At 44.9% G+C, this 20,434-nt stretch overlaps 1 protein-coding gene across 3 annotated transcripts in view; it reads left to right on the forward strand.

Moving 5' to 3' along the window:
• Positions 1–14,883: 14,883 nt before the first annotated feature.
• Positions 14,884–20,434, forward strand: part of LOC138580467 (WD repeat-containing protein on Y chromosome-like) — a 229,438-nt gene continuing 223,887 nt past the window's right edge. For all 3 annotated transcript variants that reach the window (XR_011304265.1, XR_011304264.1, XM_069651033.1), the window contains exons 1-2: positions 14,884–14,933; positions 15,026–15,090. The gene's annotated coding sequence lies outside the window, so the exon portion shown is untranslated. The remainder of the gene's footprint in view (positions 14,934–15,025; positions 15,091–20,434) is intronic.

Here is a 20,434-nt window from a genome sequence, read left to right on the forward strand (position 1 = left end):
TGCCATTTGACCCTGATGGGTAATTTTCTGAAGAATGGTAATTGCTTGTAGGGGACCACCAGCAATTACATGTGTGTGTTGCTGGTCCCCCGCATGCATTTTTCTACACTCTCAAAGGGGGGTGTAAAAGTAAAGAGTAAAGCAAGGCAGAAACGCCTTTTCTCTTTACTTTTAATCTGAGCTTTAAGAGAAATAAAACATTGCCTGAACATATATGTTGTAGGCAGTGTTCTATAATGGGGTCCAATCATTAGCAGGTGCTAATATCAGCCGTATTCCATTGGAATCCATTTGATTTAGATGCCCTTTGTGATGCCTATGCATCAGTCATGGTAGGGTGCAACCACTGAACCCCCTAAGAGCTATACAGCTCAGTTTATTTTGAGATTCTTTGAGCTGATGCGCCTTGCGCACCGACGATTTGTACCTGTCTAATTCCTCTGCTGCATTTGGGTTTTCCCAGGTTCTCAATAACATGGCAGATTGAGGCCAAGGACAGGTAAAGCTAGAATTCTACAGGCTACGGGTTGGCCAGGACTGGGATGACTAACATTTCCCATAGTTTGGACTCTACTGATTGTGCGCCTCCCTCCTACCCCCCAACCTTCTTGTCAGCATCTTTCAAGCTGCTATGATCTGATGCTTCAGGAACACTGTTCTCTAAGTTCCTCGTTTTGCTAGGTTCGTTGGAAGTTCTACCAATTTCCCCAGGGTCTGGCCATAGCTGTTTGTGGTAGAAGCAAGATAGCCCAGCAAGGAGGTGGAATATTTTGATCAAGACTGTCTCCCTTTCAGGTATCCAATAGCAACAGGTGGAAAATACTTCATAGGTATTACTTGCTGATGAGCATTTGATGGTTATCCAGGCTTCAGCAGTCAGACCATTAAACTGCAGTCGTGGGATTCTTTGGGCCACCTTTGTAATCTGCCCCTGTACATTGAGGTGTGGGGAACCTTCTGAGGGGGTGGGGGCCCGCCAGGGGCAAACCCAGAGCCAGCCATGTCCCTTTGGAGAACAGTGGAAGATGGTAGGAACCCAATTTCTACACCTTGCCCAAGTGTCTGCATGATGTTTACCAGTACACCTATGTCTCACTCCATGCCTCTTACATGTGATGCTTGCAAGTCTTTTTCTATTTTTAGTAGAGCATTGTATCAAGAAGATCAGCCCTAGAAGTGAATCCATTAGCGACCCACCACCGCAGTGGTCTCTTAGAGACTGAGACACCCAAAAAGGGCAACAGCACCCTCCTGCTGGGAAGCCAGCGGTGCAGCAGCCATTACTAACGAGGACTGAGTAGGAGAGATTGTTATTGCTGAAACTACAAAGTGAAGCGTATCACACTGACTCGCTGCAGCAATCCCAGTGGTTTGCTGTGGGACATGATAAAATAGCCCTAGACCACCAAGGACCCAGGCAACGGATTGGGGCATTGCCACCCCAGCAACTAACCGGTACAGTCAATGAAAGCCACCCCAGTACACGAACATAGACACAGCCACGATAGTGCTGCCATAGAGTTTTTGAAATGCACGGAAGAAGTGGGCAGGGCTTAGCCATCGCTTTATGCTCTTTTCATGCACATATACACCCCCTAGGGAAAAACAGCAGAGAATTGGCTTGGGCCTGTGAATCAACCACTAGAGATGAGAGGCTTTAAGAAGGGGGGACAGGAAGCAGGAAGCATGGGTTGTGGGGCTTAGGTCAGAGGAGGAGATGGAGGACCAAGAGACTAACAGGAAGTAGGAGAGAGCAGAAGAGTGTGGATGCGATTTATTGGAAAGGTGAGGTATTGGTTACAAAGTGCAAGGGTAGAGTGCAAGAGAGTATTGTGTTTGTGTGTGTGATTGAAGTTGGGCGGCATTAGCGGAGATAGAGATAGAGTCAGGGGTGACGGTGAAGTGCATGTGAGAGTGGGCTAGGAGTAGGAGTGGAGTAGGAGGTGGTATAGGAGCAGATGGATGTCTATCAGGTAGTAGGAGTAATAGGAGGGGAGTAAGAAAAGTAGGGGTAAGATTAAAGGGTAGAAGCAAGGGAAGGAGAGCTATGTGACATCGGAAGAACAGAGGAGAAAGAGTTGGGGAGTGAGAGGAAAAAGGAGGAAGGAATAATGAAGGAGAGTTGGGAGGAGATAACATCAGGAGGAGGTTCAGGGAAATGAGTGTCAGAGCATGATAGAAACCCAGGTGTCTGAAGGTACATCCCAAACTTTTGAATACTAACAACAGATTGGTCATGGACGGCTTGATTGTTTCCTGAGAGAGGTACGATAAATAAGGCCAAGACTGTAAGGTAAACATTCAGCCCAAGATAGCCTTTATATAGTAGGGGCTACTGAGCTCTAGCACTTATCTGGTGAAAAGGACGCCTGGATTAGGGTGGATCCCTGGCCCTGTTCAGAATAGGGTGGCCTCACAAATTTCTAAATAAAAACCCATTAACTGTTTCGGAGGTTTGGTGTGACTTTCTTGACATTCGTGAAACCTGTCAAAACACCCAGACCAGTCAGGATGGAATGTGGCGCTTGGTGGTGGGGTGTGTCTAGGCCTATCAATCCCACTTCTGTCACCATAAATCGAATGCATACACGGATTAGACATGAGATAGAAGTCGGATGCATACATGGATCAGACATGAGATAGACATGGAATATATTTCCCAATAAGTCTTTACTAAGGTTTTGACAAGGACAAAGGAAAGCAATGCAGGGTAACAAATGTACAAAACAGTAAATCAAATGTGGTTCATCCATCTGCAACTCTTTAGTTTTTTTCAGGTTCTCCTTGGCTCCCATCTACAGGTATTCTGATAGATCAGGGTTAGGGACAAGGTAATGTCGGAATTCCACACACTGCAGAGAGTGTGGGGCTTGGTTGACTTCCTAGTCCAAAGGTGTCGACTCTGCTGGTAGTGCCACTCCAAGCCTCTTGTCAGCAACTTTGAAGCCGCTGTGATCTCGTGAAACAGGACCACTGTTCTCAGATTTTCTGTTTTCGCTGGGTCCATTTGAAGTTTCTGTCAAGAATACATCTTTACACGAGAAGCGAGTAATGATATCATTTACTAACCTGGAACAGTTGCTTCGGATAGTACAGCAACAGTACCACCAAGTTCACTGGGTGTCCAGAAGGGACCATGCCACAGGTAATTATTGTTCAAGGCCCAAATATAGATGCTGGCTGGCAGAGAAGAAGCGTTCCCGCAGCAACCAGATAGAATATCCACATACACATCAGTTTCTAGCAAGGCTTTCTACCTTCTGGGGATCCAATAGTTGAAAAAATGTCTTTGATGTTACTCGCCAGTGAGCATAATTTGGACATCCTGTCCTCGGTAGCAAGATAACCTGGGATACTTTTTGTCACCCTTCAGTGTGGCTCACAGGTCTCTTCCATAATATATTTCCTCAAAGGTTGTTTTTAAGATATTGACAAGGACAAATCAAAGCAATGCTCTCAGTGTCGAGGATGTGCATAAAAGTAATCAAGCAGGGCCAAGATGGTTGTTCATTAAAGAAAACATAATGATCTTCCAGGAAGGTTTATAAAGGTCCAAAGCAAAATTTCTTTCAGTTCTTGTTAGGGCCGGGACCTGTTTGGTTCTGAAAACTTAAAAAAAAGAAAACAAATATGGTGGTAGATGCTCAGTATCCCAAATGATAGATAAAGTGCTTCAATTAAAATGTCTCTCACTCTTGTTGTTTCTACTTCTAGTTATCTCCTTGGCATTGTTCTTGTGCCATTAGTGGACAGCAGAGAGTCCTCCTCCTGAGTCTCAAGACTGTACCTAATCCTGTGGTTGATTATGCAGTTACTTTAAGGACAGTTTCAGCATAACACTAAGACCCAGGACCAAAGGCAGACAGGAGGCCACCCTAAGGTCTTTAGGCTATCCTCTCTAGGCCTCCAACCACTTCTCTGTCAAAGGGTTGCTGGGTCTATGGCCTTTCAACGCAATCTCTCTTTGCTCCTCAACAACCCATCACAGGCTTGTACCTGAATGACCTTATCTTGTTCCTGCAATCTCTCTGCCTTCATCCTTTTGCTTCTCCTTCACCTCCTCAATACATCACCTCAGACTTGTTCCTCCACCTGTCCCAGTCTTCTCCTCAAGCCTTTTCTCAGTCTCCTCCTCCTGCTCTTCTATTTGTATCCTACAGCCGGATAGTCCTTTCCTTCTTCTCTGCTCTCCTACTCTTGGCAATTCTCTTCTTCACCTCTGTGCTCTGCTGAATTATTTTGCTCACTGTTCCCCACCTTCTTTTAGGCACCTCCTGCTTAGGCACCTCTATATTTAGGGCTGGTTTCTTCACTCCCTCCTCTGTGGTTCCTCTCACAAGCTTATCCTTAGCTTCTCTCACCACCTACCCCTTAGCCTCTTTCATCTCCCCCTCCTTCTTAAACACCTCTTTAACCAAAGCTAAGTTCACAATCAAACTGTTCTAATGTTCTGGGTACTTCTCGCCATAGCCTTCTCCATAGCCTTCAGGTTCATTCCCACGCCAAACATGTGGGTCTCCCTCTCTCTCTCCAGATTTGTGTGTCATCCTCTCTCCTGTCTCTTGGATCACCTCCCCAGTCTCGCAAGTGTCCCTTGCTCCCCAGATCCCTCTTTTGCCTGCCCCTCAGCCTCCTGGGTTTCTGTATCCCCAGATATCTGGGTTTCACTCTCTGACCTCATGGGTTTATTTCTCCTAGCCTCATGGGTGTATTTCTCCCGAGCCACCTGGGTTGTCTCCCCAGCCCCTTTGGTCTCTCCCTCCAGCTTCCTGGGTCTTTCTCCCATCAGCCTCTTGGGACATTCCTTCCACCCACAGCTTCCTGGTCCCTTCTCTCACAAGCTGTCTGGGTCTTTCTCGCTCCATCTTCCAGATGTTTTTTTCACTCGACAGCCTCCTCAGTCTTTCTCTCCCCCAGGCCCCTGGGTCTTTCTATCCCTCTGGCCTAGCAGGATTCAAGTGTGGCTCCCTGTGCAATTGATATGAAGATTTGTTTATTTGCGCCGCCCATGGGGATGGCTTACAGTATCAATGTGGACTTGGGATCGGTTAGTCTCTCCTGAATGGCCATCCTCTTCCTGTTTACTATACCCTGTCAGCACCCTCTGTGTCCTCACTTAGCCTAACAGGTCTTATTTGCATATGTGTGGTGTCACGAATCAATGGGAAACAAGGTCTGCGCAGACTGTGTAAATCTTAATTTTTGGTTTTGCAACGCTGGTGGTTGTAATGGCGCCTACACAAGCGCTGTGAGCAAACGCGGCATAAGGTCGCATTCATATGCGTGCCGGGTAAAGATCAGGTTGCCTTGGTTACCCGACGCGAGGCGCAACAGAAACATACTGTCCGTCTCCCGTGTTTCCCATAAAGCACTGCAGCATCCGAACGCTGGTGCTTTGGATCAAAAGTCAGGGCTGTAGGTTTTTCTGCCTTCTTCCTTGCCATTCCTCTGCTGATTCTTGTTGTGACCCGGAAAGTTCGATTTGACTGCCTCTTGGATTTCGATTTTTGTACCTTTGACTCTCTGCTCTGCATGGTATTGACACTTCTGCTCCCTGGATTGCCTTTTTTCTCCTTTTGCTGTGTCGATTGATTCACTTCCTGCCTTCAGCTCATTGTGGAACTTGGGTAACGTAGAGTTATTTGCTGGGATTTTAACTGTGCACTGTACTTTGGACGCTATGCAGGATTTGTGCACAGGAAAGAATCATTAGCTGCGCCCTCATACTACCCGGGATAGTACCCTACTAATCACACTAATTACCCTTTCCTTTCCGCTCCTAGTTCTTTCCTTGGATGAATTTTTCCTATTTTTGATTTTCCTTTCAATTTTTCCAGTGGGCCTCATTACAACCCTGGCGTTAAGGGGTCAACGGCGCCGTTAAAGGCTGCGGCACCGTTAAACCCTTAACGCCAGATTCACACTTTAACGCCTGCTTTTTGCAGGCGTTAAAGTGCAACCCGCTAAGGGACCTTGGTGCTAATTACGGCACCGTAATTTACGGTGCCGTAATTAGCGCCTTCCCCATTCCCATTGAGCCCTATTGGCCAAAAATGGGAATGGGCCATGGTGAATAGGGATTTACTGCCCCGCCAACCTCGGAATGGGGCGGTAAATCCGCCATCCACCATGGCGGAATCCGGCATGGACCATGGTGCTAATAGCACCATGGTCCAACGCCAGGGTTGTAATGAGGCCCACCCCACAGAGTTTTCTTTGCCATCAGACGATTCCTCTGAATTTAAAGCCTAGTCTCCACCTAATCATGTTAGTCTCATATCCTTACGTTTATTAGAGAGCATCTCCTGTTACTTTGCCGCTAGATCTATCCCTTGTTTTTTTACAGCCTGGCGCATACCTGGTGGTATATTTTTTGCTCTTTCATTTAAACCGCAACTCTACCCTTGAATATCTTAACGGGCAGAGTGGTGCTTCAAGGGGACGGTCACCCTAAAATAGGAGACCCCACATCCTGGTCTGGGGTTTTGTCTGACCCAGAGAAGACTGGCCTTCTGATCTCCAATCCTGTTCGTGAGTACCACTAACATGTGGATACCTTGTAAGGTGACTGGTTCCTGGGTAATGCTTTCTGTCTTAGATCTGGTCCTGCTCTTTCCCCCTGTGGTTTTGGATATGATTTCTTCACCTGGGAGAGGGGAGCCAAGTCTGCAGATGTTACTCGCACCATGGAACCGGCCCTAATAATGGCTCCCTTAAAGGGGCAGGTTCTTCAAAGGAGCAATATTACAAGCCCCTGCCTCTGGTGGATTGCACAGCGGGGTTAGTGAAGAGAATCCTCCTGACGCTGTCCCTGAGCTCTGCATTACCTGGCTGGTGGTGGCATCTGGCCCCACTAGCAACCCCATCATCCAACAGTAAGTTCAGCCATGGGGCTTTGTTACAAGACACTCTTTGAATCCACAAGTCAAATAGCTACAGGGCAGTAGACCTATTACCTATTACAGTCCTATTTCCTTTAATGAGAATGCTTTTTTATTATCTTTCAAATTACAGAAGATCAAGTGAATCAACCAAAATGATATGTGATATGCTCACGTTAGAAACAATCTCTGTACATTTTATACATTCCTTCCCTCCATAACACCTTTCTATTGCCTGCAGTCCATGTATTCAACAAATAACATTCTAGTTCGATCATACAGTCCATCAAACTAGTAAGGAAGGCCATAAACAAGCAGTGCAGTCAATTCAAGAGCCCCAAGGCGCTCATCATCCAGGGGCAGATATAAGCCTTATTCATAGCTTCCACAAACTCCAGAAAACCACCCCCAAACACACAGCATTCTAGAAATGCTATCAATCATTTATTGTGGGAATTTACTGCGACTTCCAATTAGCAGCTAATGTGGACTTTGCCATCACCAACACTTTTGTTATTAATTCATAATTCCAGAGATTCAGGGAGTAAACCACCTGCACCTTCTCCCAGAAGTCTGAATGCTGGAAAGTGGACTACTCTAATTGCAGAGGTAGCATCAATTACTGGCAGCATCTCATCCTAAAGTCGCTTAAGAGATGTGGACATGTAAAACCTCCCCTCCCTATTGATATATGTAAATTAGTGTTAGAGAACCTATGTACTGACCTCAACAGATAACGGATATCATTTTCCATTGTAGTTAGTTAAAATTGGAATTTGTGACATGTAGCCCCAAAGAACGGAATAATTCTAAGATGTGAGGTAATATATACATTTTGGTTTTTGCTATCCTACCGAACCAACAAATGGCCTGATTGTGCCAAGAACATAGATCTTCTCTGATCGAAGCAAGAGTCCCAGGATAGTTTGCCCAATATATGGCTGACTTTTTGGAGGCCAGGGGCATGCCTAAATATTGACTACTGTTTGTTGGCCCAGAGAATCGGGCTGGTAGTTTTCAAATAATCAAAGTCAGAGGACTTTGGTGTCTTATTTTGGTCGCCAAAGGGTCTGCTGCCATCTCAAACAATAAAAGCAACAAAGGGCAGCCCATTCTAGTTCCTGTGGTAAGAGATATGTAATCTCATTGGAAGCCATACACCCCTACCCTAGATGTCCAAGAGGCATATAATGCAAAGATGCTCTGGATGAAGTTGTCACCAGCCCTAATTTCCCCATGAGGACCACTTAACTCGGGTCTAAGACTTTCTCCATGTTAAGGGCAAGCAGGGTGACCACGAAATGTTTATTATGTGAGACGCCAAACAGGTCTACATTCTTCCTGATATTGTTGGAGGCTTGCCTCCCATTAACAAACCATGATTGGTCTACACCTATAATTTTAGGGAAATGGAATCCAATCTTTTTGCTAAAATCTTCAAATAGAGTTTGATATGAGCATTAAGTAAGGGTATAGGGTGATATGAAGAGAAACTGGTCGGATTGTGTTTCCCTTTAGGAAGCATTGATGTTTTGGCTTCTCCTATTGGGTAAGTGTTTAGACCATTTTCACAAATAAAATTGGAAAGATATAAAAAGGTTCAATGCGTTGTTTGGCAAAGCACCTATGCAAGGAATCTGGGGCTTGTGATTTGTTAACTTTTGCAGACTTAATTGCCAACAGGTTTTCTTCTTTAGTAATCTTGCCACCTAATGTCAGTCTATCTTCCTCAGTTCTGGCCAGTAATGGGCCATTTTTAAGAAACTCAGTGATATCTCTATAACACTCGCCTTCTGCAGAGCAGAGCTTGGTTCAATAGTCCCTGAATTCTGACAATTTCTCATTTCTTTCGTGTGCAACCACACAGTCCCCCGGACTTATGTCTAAAATGTGAGCTTCATCTTACATGCCATGAATATTTCAGACTTACTGCCAAATTCAATGTTTTTGCTTGGTTTTAAGAAGGTTTATACCACCTTCTCGGCCAACAGGGTTTTAATTTGCACACAAATGACCTGCAGTCTGCAGAAGGGTTGCAGGAGCCTCTCCATCTATAGTTTTATTCAAGAGAATGAAGCTCACCAGAAAGCTTATCGGATTCCTGAGCTTGTAACTTTTTCTCTTCAAAGACTTCTCAGTCAGGATAAGTCTCCTGGAAACTACACTGCTACTTGTGAACCGAACAAGTCGTTATTTCTTGAACCTTCCATTCCAGTGCCCCCATCATTCCATTATCCTAGAGTGGTTGCATAAGGCTAAAATCTTTACAGGTATTATTAGCAATACCGGAGAAGGGGTCAGCTTAGAATCTAGGTGCTAGTTAAGTGAACAAAGTTAGTAAACCCCTCTTGGTCATCTTTCTACAGCTCCATCCTGTCTTTTTGGGAAGCAGAAAAATACTTTCCTACCACCCTGATCTGTTTCTCTCAGGGCACATAAATAATTTGTCCCTGTGTGGGAAGGGTACATGCCCCAATATTCCTGCTTTTCAGGGAGTGTGTCTCTCTTTCTTTTTTGTTTTTAAAGTAGTAATTTATCGGTATTTACTGGACAACTGTAACAGATGCTGGCTGACCACCAGGCAGCTATAACAAGTTCACCAACATCAAAGCAGTGTCCTTTTAACCCCCCTCTCCATCCTCCAGGAGTATTCCATAGACAGACGTTCAGTGCAACAACCAGATCAGGACGGAAAGTGTATCAAGACATTATTGCAGGCATACTTCAGGGCATATCTATAAGATTCAAAGCTCTCAGTCTTGTTGGCAAGATAGGGCATTAAGGTATTTTCTCATGTAAGATGAAAAGAGGGACCACACCGCCATAAAGGGAAGCTGTGAGTTCCTAATATTCGCTGTGAGTTTTGCCATGCCCAAGAATGTCCATACATTATCCAGCCATGGATGCTTTGTGGGAACCCCTGCTCTGTCCTCCACAACTGGAGTATTGACAGTTTCACAGCTAACAGGAGGTGGATCAGCAAGGTCCTTTCAGCAGAATTGCCTGAGAATGACAAAGGTCGCAGAAGCCAAAGGGGACACACGACTGGATCATTTGGTATATCAACCTTAAGAATCTCCTTCAATTTAGAACGAACCTCCAGCTAGTAGTCTAAGATCTTCGAGCACCCCCCAGAGCATGTACAGCATCATCCCTTCCCCCTTACAGCCTTGCCAACACAGCTTAGAATGGCCTGGGTGATAATGATGCAGTTGAGATGGGGTTTTATACCATCTCGTCAATATCTTAGTCTGGGTTTCTGCCAATTTGGCCCGTAGTGAAGAACATGCTCCCTTGTAAATAAACCCCCTCTCTTCCGTGGTTAGCGAATGCCCTAGCTCCCATCCCATATAGTATGATCTGCGTACAGAAGTGGAGAGAGAGTTAATACATTCATACAGGCGTGATATAAGTCCCTTCGAGTCTGTCCGTAATTTAAATACTCACTCCAGTTCCGTCTGTGGCCTGGTGGCTACTGCTGCGTTGGGTGGGTTAAGGACCCAATATCTGGCCTGGATCTATCTAAACCTGTCTGCCTCTTCCAATCCCAAGAAGGTCTTGCACTCCACAAAGCTCCTAATCCTGACATTAGCAAAGAAGTCTCTGATCTTACCCAACCCCCTTCCCATCCAATGTAAAGGCTCTATCTAACTGCCCCATGGTGAACTCAGCGTTGTTAGTCAGGGGGGTAAAGGGAGAGGGGAAGGGGACATTCCCTCTTCTTTTGCCAACACCGTCCAATCTTGTTTATAATTTTGCTTTTTTGATTAATGGTTTCTCCTGGTTCTATTGCTTGAATTTCCACCTGAGACCCTTTCAGTTGAACTTTGGGTTCAGGTTCCTCAGATTGCTGCTTTTTTTCTCTTTCCTGTAGTGTTTTGTTATTTACGGTTCCCGTTTGGTGTTGACATGTTATATGTGTTTGCGATGCAGTCACTTCTCTCTCCTTTTACTGTGCTGTTTTACTCATTCATTTTATCGTTTCCATCAAGTCAGCCATTATTTTATTTCTTTCCTCCTGTTCGTTGGTTGCCAGATCCCATAGTCTTTGCTGCCACAATGCTGAGGCTTCTGCTTCTTGATTTAGTCTCTCTGCAATTTTGGTCGTAAAATCCTCCATTTTTGTCAGTTTGTTTTGAATTGTAGCTAACATGTTCGTATTGTCTTTTACATTTTCATTAATGGCCTCATAGAGTTTTATATATGGTGCTAATGAGATGGTCATCGCTGCCATCACATTGTTGTGGATTTGTATCCCTGCTGTTGTTGATAATTGGATTTGAAGTAGTTGATTCTGACTAACAATTTTCCAAAAACTCCCCACTTTTACACATTACCGAAAGTACATAAAGATCCCAGTAATCCCCCAGGTAGACCAATTGTTGCAGGAACCAACAGTATACTACAACCATTGCGGATATATATTGACTATTTTTTACAACCTCTAATACAAAAAACTGGCACCTATGTGAAGGACACAACTCATTTTTTGAAATATTTAAGTTAAACAGAATACATAGCATCAGATATTCTCTTCACAATCGATGTGAAAAGCCTCTAGACGTCCATCCCACACGATCAAGGGAGAGAGGCAGTGGAGTGGTTATTACTACAAGAAGGAGACATTCCGGCTCAAAAATAATTTATAATGACCCTTTTGGAATTCATCAGTGAGAACTTGTATTTTTAATACGAAGAGGAGTTCTTTTTACAAACAGCCGGCGCCTCGATGGGGGCAACAATGGCACCTTCTTATGCCAATACATTTATGCATAAATTGGAAGTTGAGCACGTATTGAAACATGATGAATGGAAAAGTAAAATTGGGCTATGGATTCGGTACATCAATGACATTTTTGGAACATGGCATGGGAATGAAGAAGAACTGACACAATTCCTTGAATATTTGAACAACATAGACCAAAGAATCCAATTCACATCAGAATTCTCCAGAAACAGCATCCATTTCTTGGACGTAGAGATTAACAAGGAGACCTCAGGATGAAGAACGAATATATATCAAAAACCGTCTGACAGGAACTACATTTTACATAAATTGAGTTTCCATCAATCGAGTTTAATCAGAAATCTACCCTATAGCCAGATGCTAAGAGTTAAAAGGATTGTTAGTGATCCCACAGACTTTGAAGAAGCAATAAGCAAGATGGGGGAGACATTTCTAAATAGAGGCTACACTGTTTCAGAAATTGAAGAAGCAGAGGCAAGACTTGACAAAAAAAAGAGAGAAGATCTGCTTAAGCCCAGTGGTGGAAATGGAAAAAATGTGGTGGGGGATCCCACAAGACCCGTGTGGGGGAGGAGTTGGGGAAGAGAGGGCGTGGTCTAGAAGGGGCGGGGTTGGTAGTGGCCAGGCGATCAGATAAATACTTAAAAAGAAAAAGAAAAAAAAGCACCCACAAAGGCAACATTGCCTTTTACCACAGGGCTCAGCCCCGGCAGGCTCCGAAATTTCAATTTGAGGCGGGGCCCTGTGGGGCCCACTGATCTCCCCTGCCAGCCCCGGCCACTACACGAAAAGGATTTTTTTCTGAAGCCTCAAGCTCTCGCTCGTGTGCGAAAGCTTCAGGCTCCAGAAAAAACTGCCTTTCAGCCATAATGGTGGCGCCGCACCTGTGAGGCATCCCTTTAAGCAGGAGATGCCCGTGGGCCGGTGCCACCATTGTGGAGAGAAACGTGAGGCCACTGGAAGCTGAGGCTGTTTTCCTGAAGACTGAAACTATGCGAGTTTCAGTCATCAGGAAAACATCCTCAATTTCCAGCGGCCTCACCCTTTCAGCCTTAATGGTGACGCTGCCCCTCCCGAGCTGCCGAGGGGAAGGGTCACCATTAAGGCTGAATAGGCGAGGCGCTGTCCCTTGCCAGGCAAGCCTATAGAAAGTAAATGCAGAGATCAGCACCCTCTCCCCCATGGGAGAGGGTGTTGATCAATACAAAAGGATGCATGACAGGGGTGCCAGTTGCCCATTGAGGCGGGGCTCTTCAGGGGGGCGTGGCCTAACGGGCCAGCAGGATGCCTGCAGTTAGGCCAGGCCCCCTTGATGAGCCCTGGCTCATTTTGTTGTGCCAAAAAAAGAAGAAAAAAAAACGCCCGCGAGGGCAGCATTGCCTTTTATGCGGCTCTGGCACTGGTGTGTAAAGCACAATGCTTGCTACATGTACAACTGATTCCTTTCAGTTGTACATGTAGTGAGCATTGTGCATTACACATCAGTGCCAAAGCCGCGGTAAACGGCAATGCTGCTGTCGCGGACGCTTTTTTTTTTTCTTTCTTTTTTCCTGCGCGGTTCATGGGCTTGGGCGGCTGACTCTGGCCGGATCCCGAGATCCGGCTACACATCTGGTGCCGGATCTCGGATCCGCCGAGAGCCGGCCCAATTACCAGCACTGCTTAAGCCAAAATAAAAAAACAGGGAGACGCCTCCATTAGTGTTTGTCTCCAAATATTCGAAGCAAAGTAAACGCATTAAAGAAATTATCAAAAAGAACTGGAACATTCTAGCCTTAGATGAGAGAGTTGAAACATTACTCAAGGAACCACCCACTTTCGCCTACCAAAGAAGCCAGAATTTGAAAGATAAATTGGTAAAGACAAGAAACCTTAAGACTAAACAGAACACAACCAAGACTGGGACTTTCCCATGTCTAAATTGCTCCAATTGTGGATACATAATCAAAGGCAACATAATTAACCATCCACATAGTGGGGAGAAGATAAAACTCATGGATTTTGGGACCTGCAATTCCAATAACATCATCTATTCAATAAAGTGCCCATGTGGACTCTATTACGTGGGGCAAACAACACGGACTGCGAAGGTGAGATGGAACGAGCATCGCTCATGCATACGGAACCACAATAAAAATTCGGCAGTGGCCAGACATTGGGATCTGAAGAAGCACACTTTGTCACAAATAAGATTCCTAATACTAGAGGTGGTTAACAAAAGGGAACCACACATGAACATACAACAGAGGCTTGACCAGAGAGAAACTTTCTGGATCGATAAGCTTGGAACATTAACACCGAAGGGACTGAATGAAGGGATTAATTATGCCTGTTTTCTTTAAAAATCACAGTGACGTTCATATTGTACCAGAAATATCTTGAAATATTTGAAATTGTTTGTAATAGCCATATCAGCACCACTGATAGGGGAGCATGAGACATTGACGACATGGTATCAGAATAAGAAATGCATTGACATGTGGGGCATATATATGGGATCAGAATAAGAAATGCATTGGCATATGAAGCATATATAGATACAACTGATGTGATTATATGGCAGGTGGGACACACAATGCTAAACACCAACGTGCTGTTTGAATATGGAGTCCAAGGCAATTTAAAAATGATTGGAGAATATATAGTTAGATACTGTATAAACAAGAATTGATCGTATGAGATAATGGTTAAGGTACTCGGACCAGGGTCATGAATGATAGATGCACTTCAACTAATTTGACATAAGGAGACGCTTCATACTTCCGTGTGTATGATTACTTAGACAGATAAATAGGATAACCATTTTTTATGCACTGCAGCTTTAAGTAACATGGGCGATCACGAGTGTGTGTTCTGTCTACCCCGACAAGTAAATATGGTAACCATTTTTTATGTACTGCATCTTTAAGAAACATAAACACACACAAGGGTGTGTTTATCCGACCATGATCTACAACACTGATTAGCACCACTTAGTTTGAAAAGAGTTCCATTTGCCAACTGAGTAGTAATCATGACATTTGAATCTTGGAAAGAGTGTCTGCATGTCCAGCTCTCATATGAACTCATACGTCTAAACGAGTGTACTGTTTTCTGTGCACCCAGCATTTCGTAATTGCCATGGCGTCCAGTCCTGTCCGTCCACAGTGCGTGGGCGGGTGGGACTGGAGGCGCGTTCACTTTGTCCAATCAGGGACAGATGACGCCGCCTCGATCGCCAAGGCAACATCAAAACTACGGCTGCTTGCGGGCGCGCGCATTCGCGACCCTACCGAGGAGACGCGAGGCAGCATTTCTGCATGCAGGTAAATCACGTTGTGCTCGCCCGGCGGGCACATTAAGAACAAATTGCGGTCCAGAGCAGACAGTGTATCTGATCTCATGTTTATACCCACAGGATTGGGGTCTCGAAATACTAATACGTAGAAATGAATCAATTCAAGTTTCTGGAAAGAAGCTAAGGTAAATTTAAAACAACATTGATGGTAACTGCAAATGTTCACTTTTTCTTTTCTTTTGCTTTCACCTTATTACATGAACAGATGATTCCATTTCTCTCTCATGCATCTACTTGGTGGTATGTATATTTTGTGTATTAACGGAATGTTTGAAATGTTTATGTATATGTTAATACTTTTCAATGTAAAATACAGCCCTGATGATGGTGCTTTGCACCAAAATGCATTGGCCAAATTAGCTTAAATCCTGAATTGAGGAACCAGTGATTCATAACAACTGTGTGAATAAAACACAAACATTTGTTTTACACAACGCTTGTGAAGAAAATATTTAAGAATATTCACAAAGACTCTGGAAATACACGATTGAAGAATATCAGTTGAATATAATCCAAAATATATCGAATTATTGATCTTCTAAGAATTAAGGAAGGAAATATAAGCTCCAATAGGGGAGCCAAGAGGAGCACAGGGTCTGACAGGGTGGTTTCCACTCCGTTTTTTCGCTGGTTATTTGAGACATAGAGCCCTTGTGTCGCTGGGCTCTTTTTAAACCGGTAGCTCCAAATACAAACTAGTAATATACCCAAGAACATCCTATGTACTAAATGAAAATGAACAGCATTGAATGGACTATAAATCAATAAAGTAGTGCCCACCTCAACCCCACGTTGTTCCACATTTCAAAGATGTTACATGGTAGGCCTCACTTTGTCTTCCTATGTTGTCTCTATCAGTAAGGTATCCAGGTATTGTTTCGAAAACATAGTTTCGAATGACAAAAGTTTTGAAAAAAATGCATCAAAAAAATGTGTTTTTTTTGTAGAAAAAGGTTTTTTCTTTACTAAAATGGGTGTTAAGGGGAAAAAGACAGGGGTTGGTGGGGGACCCCCCATTAAAAAAAATGAAAAAAAAGCATTTTTTTCAACGCATTTTTATTCGAAACTTTGCAATTCAAAACTATGGCATTTGAAACTATCACTAGGAACCATCAGTAATCCTCATTGCTTCTGATAGCCTCTTGTTCGTCCCAGTACTTATTGGGAATGGGGAGTGTGAGATTGGGTGAGATTGGAAATACCCCATTAGGACTGAGGGAGAGTGAGTTGGTGTATAATTGGGATGGGGGAATACCATGTCTCGCCCTTGGGTATTCTCCTCCCAATCACTAGTGACCCTCCACTCAGGTGATCCTCCCTCGCTTGTCCACCCCCAGGGTCGGGTTCCAAAAGCGATGGGCCTTTCCTGGCCAACTGATTGGAAGATCCTGGGGGAGTAGGTGGGAGAATACCATCAGGTTTCTCCCAGCAGGTATTTGATTTTATGCATTTAAACCATAGTGTTTTGGAGAATGCAGAGAACTGGACCTGGCCTAATGGGTTTTCATCTTCTTAACTCGATTACATTTCTTTGCAGGTAACTCGAGTTTTCTGGTGGGAAAGTTTAACCAAGTTTGGGCTGAGTCGAGTGACCATAACTGTCACAGATTTCCCCCCTTCTCACCTGCCTGTGTTCTTTCTTCGATAGAGTCTTCCTGCGCACAGTGCGGGTCTTGTATAACCCTGTGTCCTGGATCGTTCAAAATGTCCAGGAAGTCCTGGAAACAGCGAAGCGTGCACTCGGCAGCGAGTACTCGGAGGTCCGGGATGCAAGAGAGGGCAAAGGGAAGGGAAGAATGTGGAGGTAACAATTGGGAACCAGGAGCCAGGAAACAAGAGGTAACGAGAGCGAACTACAGCAGCACATGTCTAGCCACAGTAAGCGGTAGCGTTGAGATGCGCAGAGCCGTGGGGGCGTGTCTGCTTTATAGAACGTGATGCGTACAACGCGGAAACTGGTACACAGCGTTCCGCGTTCAGTGGCCATGTTGGGAGTACTACTTAGTGTAAGCCTCAATGGGTCAGGGACCAGGAAGTCCAGAAGGGACGAGTCCGATGGTTCATGACAGCATGCCTCCTCCCAAGGTCTGTTCCTCCGGGTTTGCCGCGGTGTATAAGGTGGTACTTTTTGAGTAATCTGGGGGCATTGAGATTTGAGAATGGTTCCCAGGTGCGTTCACTGGGAGGGTACCCCTTCCATTCGACCAGATATTGTAGCTGACCACATCTGTACCTGGAGTCACATATTCTGGACACTTCATATTCCAGCTGGTCATTGACAATCACAGGTGTAGACCTTGGAGCAGTCTGGGAGGACTGGACATATGATTTCAGTAGAGACGTGTGAAAAACTGGGTGGACCCTCTTCCAGGAGTCCGGTAGTTTGAGTCGGAAGGCCACTGGGTTAATAATTTCCTTTATGGAAAAGGGACCATAGTACCGGTGGGCCAATTTATTGGGTCGTAAATGCCGAGGCAGTAGTTTCGAGGATAGCCAGACCTTATCACCTACTGCATAGGAAGGCCCTGGTCTTCCTTTGGAGTCTGCATAGAGCTTTGTAGTAGCTCGGGCCTTTTTGAGGTGTTCTTTGGCTTGCTTGTGTACGTTGATGAGGTTTTCAATCCAGGAGTCGAGTGTAGGTACTGGTGTAGGATGTGGGAGCAAGGATGGTAGAACCGAAGGATGGAACCCTTGGCTACAGAAAAAAGGGCTGGTTTTGACAGCCGAGTGATCCGAATTGTTATAGGCGAATTCAGCCACAGGTATTAAGAGTGACCAATCGTCCTGGACCTTGGTGGTGAAACAACGAAGATATTGTTCCAGGGTTTGGTTCACACGTTCAGTAGCTCCATTGGTCTGTGGATGATAACCTGAGGAGAGGGCACATTGGATTCCTAGTATACGGCATAGGTGTTTCCAGAATTGAGATACGTATTGAGGTCCCCTGTCTGATATGATTTTGGAAGGGAGACCATGAAGTCGGAATATCTGTTGCAGGAAGATTCCAGTGAGTTCTGAGGAAGATGGTAGTTTATATAAGGGCGTAAAATGAGCCATGTGGGTGAATAAGTCAATGGTAACCATGATAGTTGTGTATCCCCTGGAAGGTGGCAATTCCACAATAAAGTCGGTAGCAATGAATTCCCAGGGCCTTGTTGGTAGGTTGGTTGGAGTAGGAGACCCGCCGGTCTCTTGTTGTCATGCTTGTTTTGTTTACAGATTGCGCAGGATTGGATGTACCGTTGGACATCAACTTTCATTTTTGGCCACCAAAACTGTCTTTGTATCAAACGGAGAGTGTTGATAATGCCACAATGTCCTGAATGAAGGGTATCGTGGCAGAAGTTCATGATCCTTTGTCGCTGTCTTTGTGTGGGAATAACCAGGCCATTATCCTTAAATAAATACCCATCCTTTGTTCTAAGATTCCATCGATTCTTTCCAGTAAATTCCTTCCAGATCTCAGAGGACTGGGTTTGAATTTGAATGTCTTCCAGGAGGCTGATTGCTTGGGCTACAAAAATTGTGTGGGGAAACATCTTGGGAAAGGATCGATCTTCAAGAGTTTCGTAGTCGGGACGTCGGGATAAGGCATCAGCAATTATGTTGTGAGTTCCAGGGACATGTTGTATTTGGAACTGATAGATAGAAGCGAAGAAGAAGGCCCAGCGGGCTTGGCGACTATTCCTACATTCCAAGGATTGTAGAACTTGAAGATTCCGATGGTCCATACGGACCTGAACAGGATGTTTTGCCCCCAAGAGTAGATGACGCCAGTTGGTAAAGGCTTGACGGATGGCTAACAGTTCCTTTTCCAGGACAGAATAATGAGTCTCGCTAGGAGTTAGGGTTCGCGAGAGATAAGCGATGGGGTGTTCTAACTTGTCCTCGAGTTCCTGCTTGAGAACTGCTCCGATGGCGAAGTTGGAGGCATCTGTCTCCACTATGAAAGGTCGATCAATGTCAGGTTGAGCCAAGATGGGGGCTTGTGTAAACTCCGATTTCAGTCGTTGGAAAGCTTTATCTTGGGCTGCTGACCAAAGAAAGGGCGTATCCTTCTTCAACAGTGTAATGATCGGTTGAACCATGTCCGAGAAGGAAGGTATGAATTTCCGGTAAAAGTTGGCAAGCCCCAGGAAGGATTGAATCTGTTTCACGGTGGTTGGGACTGGCCATGATAGTATGGCTTTTACCTTTGAGTGGTCCATCCCGATTCCTTCTGGACTAAGGACAAATCCTAGGTAGTGAACAGTAGAGACATGGAAAAGGCATTTCTCGGGTTTAGCCAGGAGTTTATGTTGACGTAACCGCTGTAGAACTGCCTTAACATGCTCTTCATGCTTGAGATGGTCCTTGGAGTATATTAGAATATCATCCAGGTAAACTATGACAAAGAGGAGCAACATATCGGAGAACACCCGGTCCATGAAACATTGGAAGACCGCCGGGGCATTGGCGAGTCCGAAGGGCATAACCAGGTATTCAAAATGTCCAAAGGGTGTTCTAAAGGCTGTTTTCCATTCGTCACCCTCCTTTATACGGATTAGATGGTAGGCACCTCTGAGATCCAATTTCGTGAAGACTACAGCACCTCTCACCGCTTCCAGGATATCCGAGATTAAGGGTAACAGGTAGCGGTCTTTGAGGGTACATTGGTTTAAACCACGATAATCGAGACAAGGCCTAAGCTCCTTGGTATCTTTCTTGGGAACAAAAAACAACGAAGCTCCCGCTGGAGATTTGGATGGTCGTATGGTGCCATTTTCTAGATTGGTATCCAAGTATTCTCGGAGGGCCCTTTTCACTGGCTCGGATAGTATGAACATCCTTCCAAAAGGAATCACTGCTGAAGGTTCAGTATCAATAGCACAGTCTTCAGGACTGTGAGGGGGTAGAGACTGAACAATAGCAGTTGAAAACACATCAGTGTAATCCTAATAGGCCCGAGGAGCCTGGATAATATTTGAGACTGTGAATGGGCCTTGCTGTTTTGTCGGCGCACCTTCTGGGGATGTTGACGAGGAATCCAGGGATAGACAATGAGACATGCAATGTTCGGAACCAAGAAACAAGGATTCTACTGCCCAGTTGATGTATCGGTTGTGCTTCTGCAACCAGGGCATACCCAGTACCATTGGATAATGGGCAGACTTTGTGATGTCAAATTTGATAACCTCTCGATGATGGTTTACAGAGAGCTGGATCTCTTTGGTTTGTAGGGTGATGGGTCCTGAAGAGAGGGGTCTTCCATCGATAGCTTCTACAGGCTGCATGATGCCTCGAGTTTCATATGGAATGTGGTGGGTAGTGACCCAATCTTGATCTATAAATATCCCCATGGCCCCACAATCCACCAATGCCAAAATGGGGTAGGTTTCTTTCTTGGATGGCGATAGAAAGGCCTGCAAGATCACAAGATTGCTTTGTCCAGGAGAGTTCAGGGATGGAATAGATGTGGAGCAAACATCT

This window comes from Ambystoma mexicanum, chromosome 3p (assembly GCF_040938575.1).
Source record: "Ambystoma mexicanum isolate Mex_15411 chromosome 3p, UKY_AmexF1_1, whole genome shotgun sequence".
In the NCBI taxonomy this organism is placed as follows: domain Eukaryota; kingdom Metazoa; phylum Chordata; class Amphibia; order Caudata; family Ambystomatidae; genus Ambystoma; species Ambystoma mexicanum.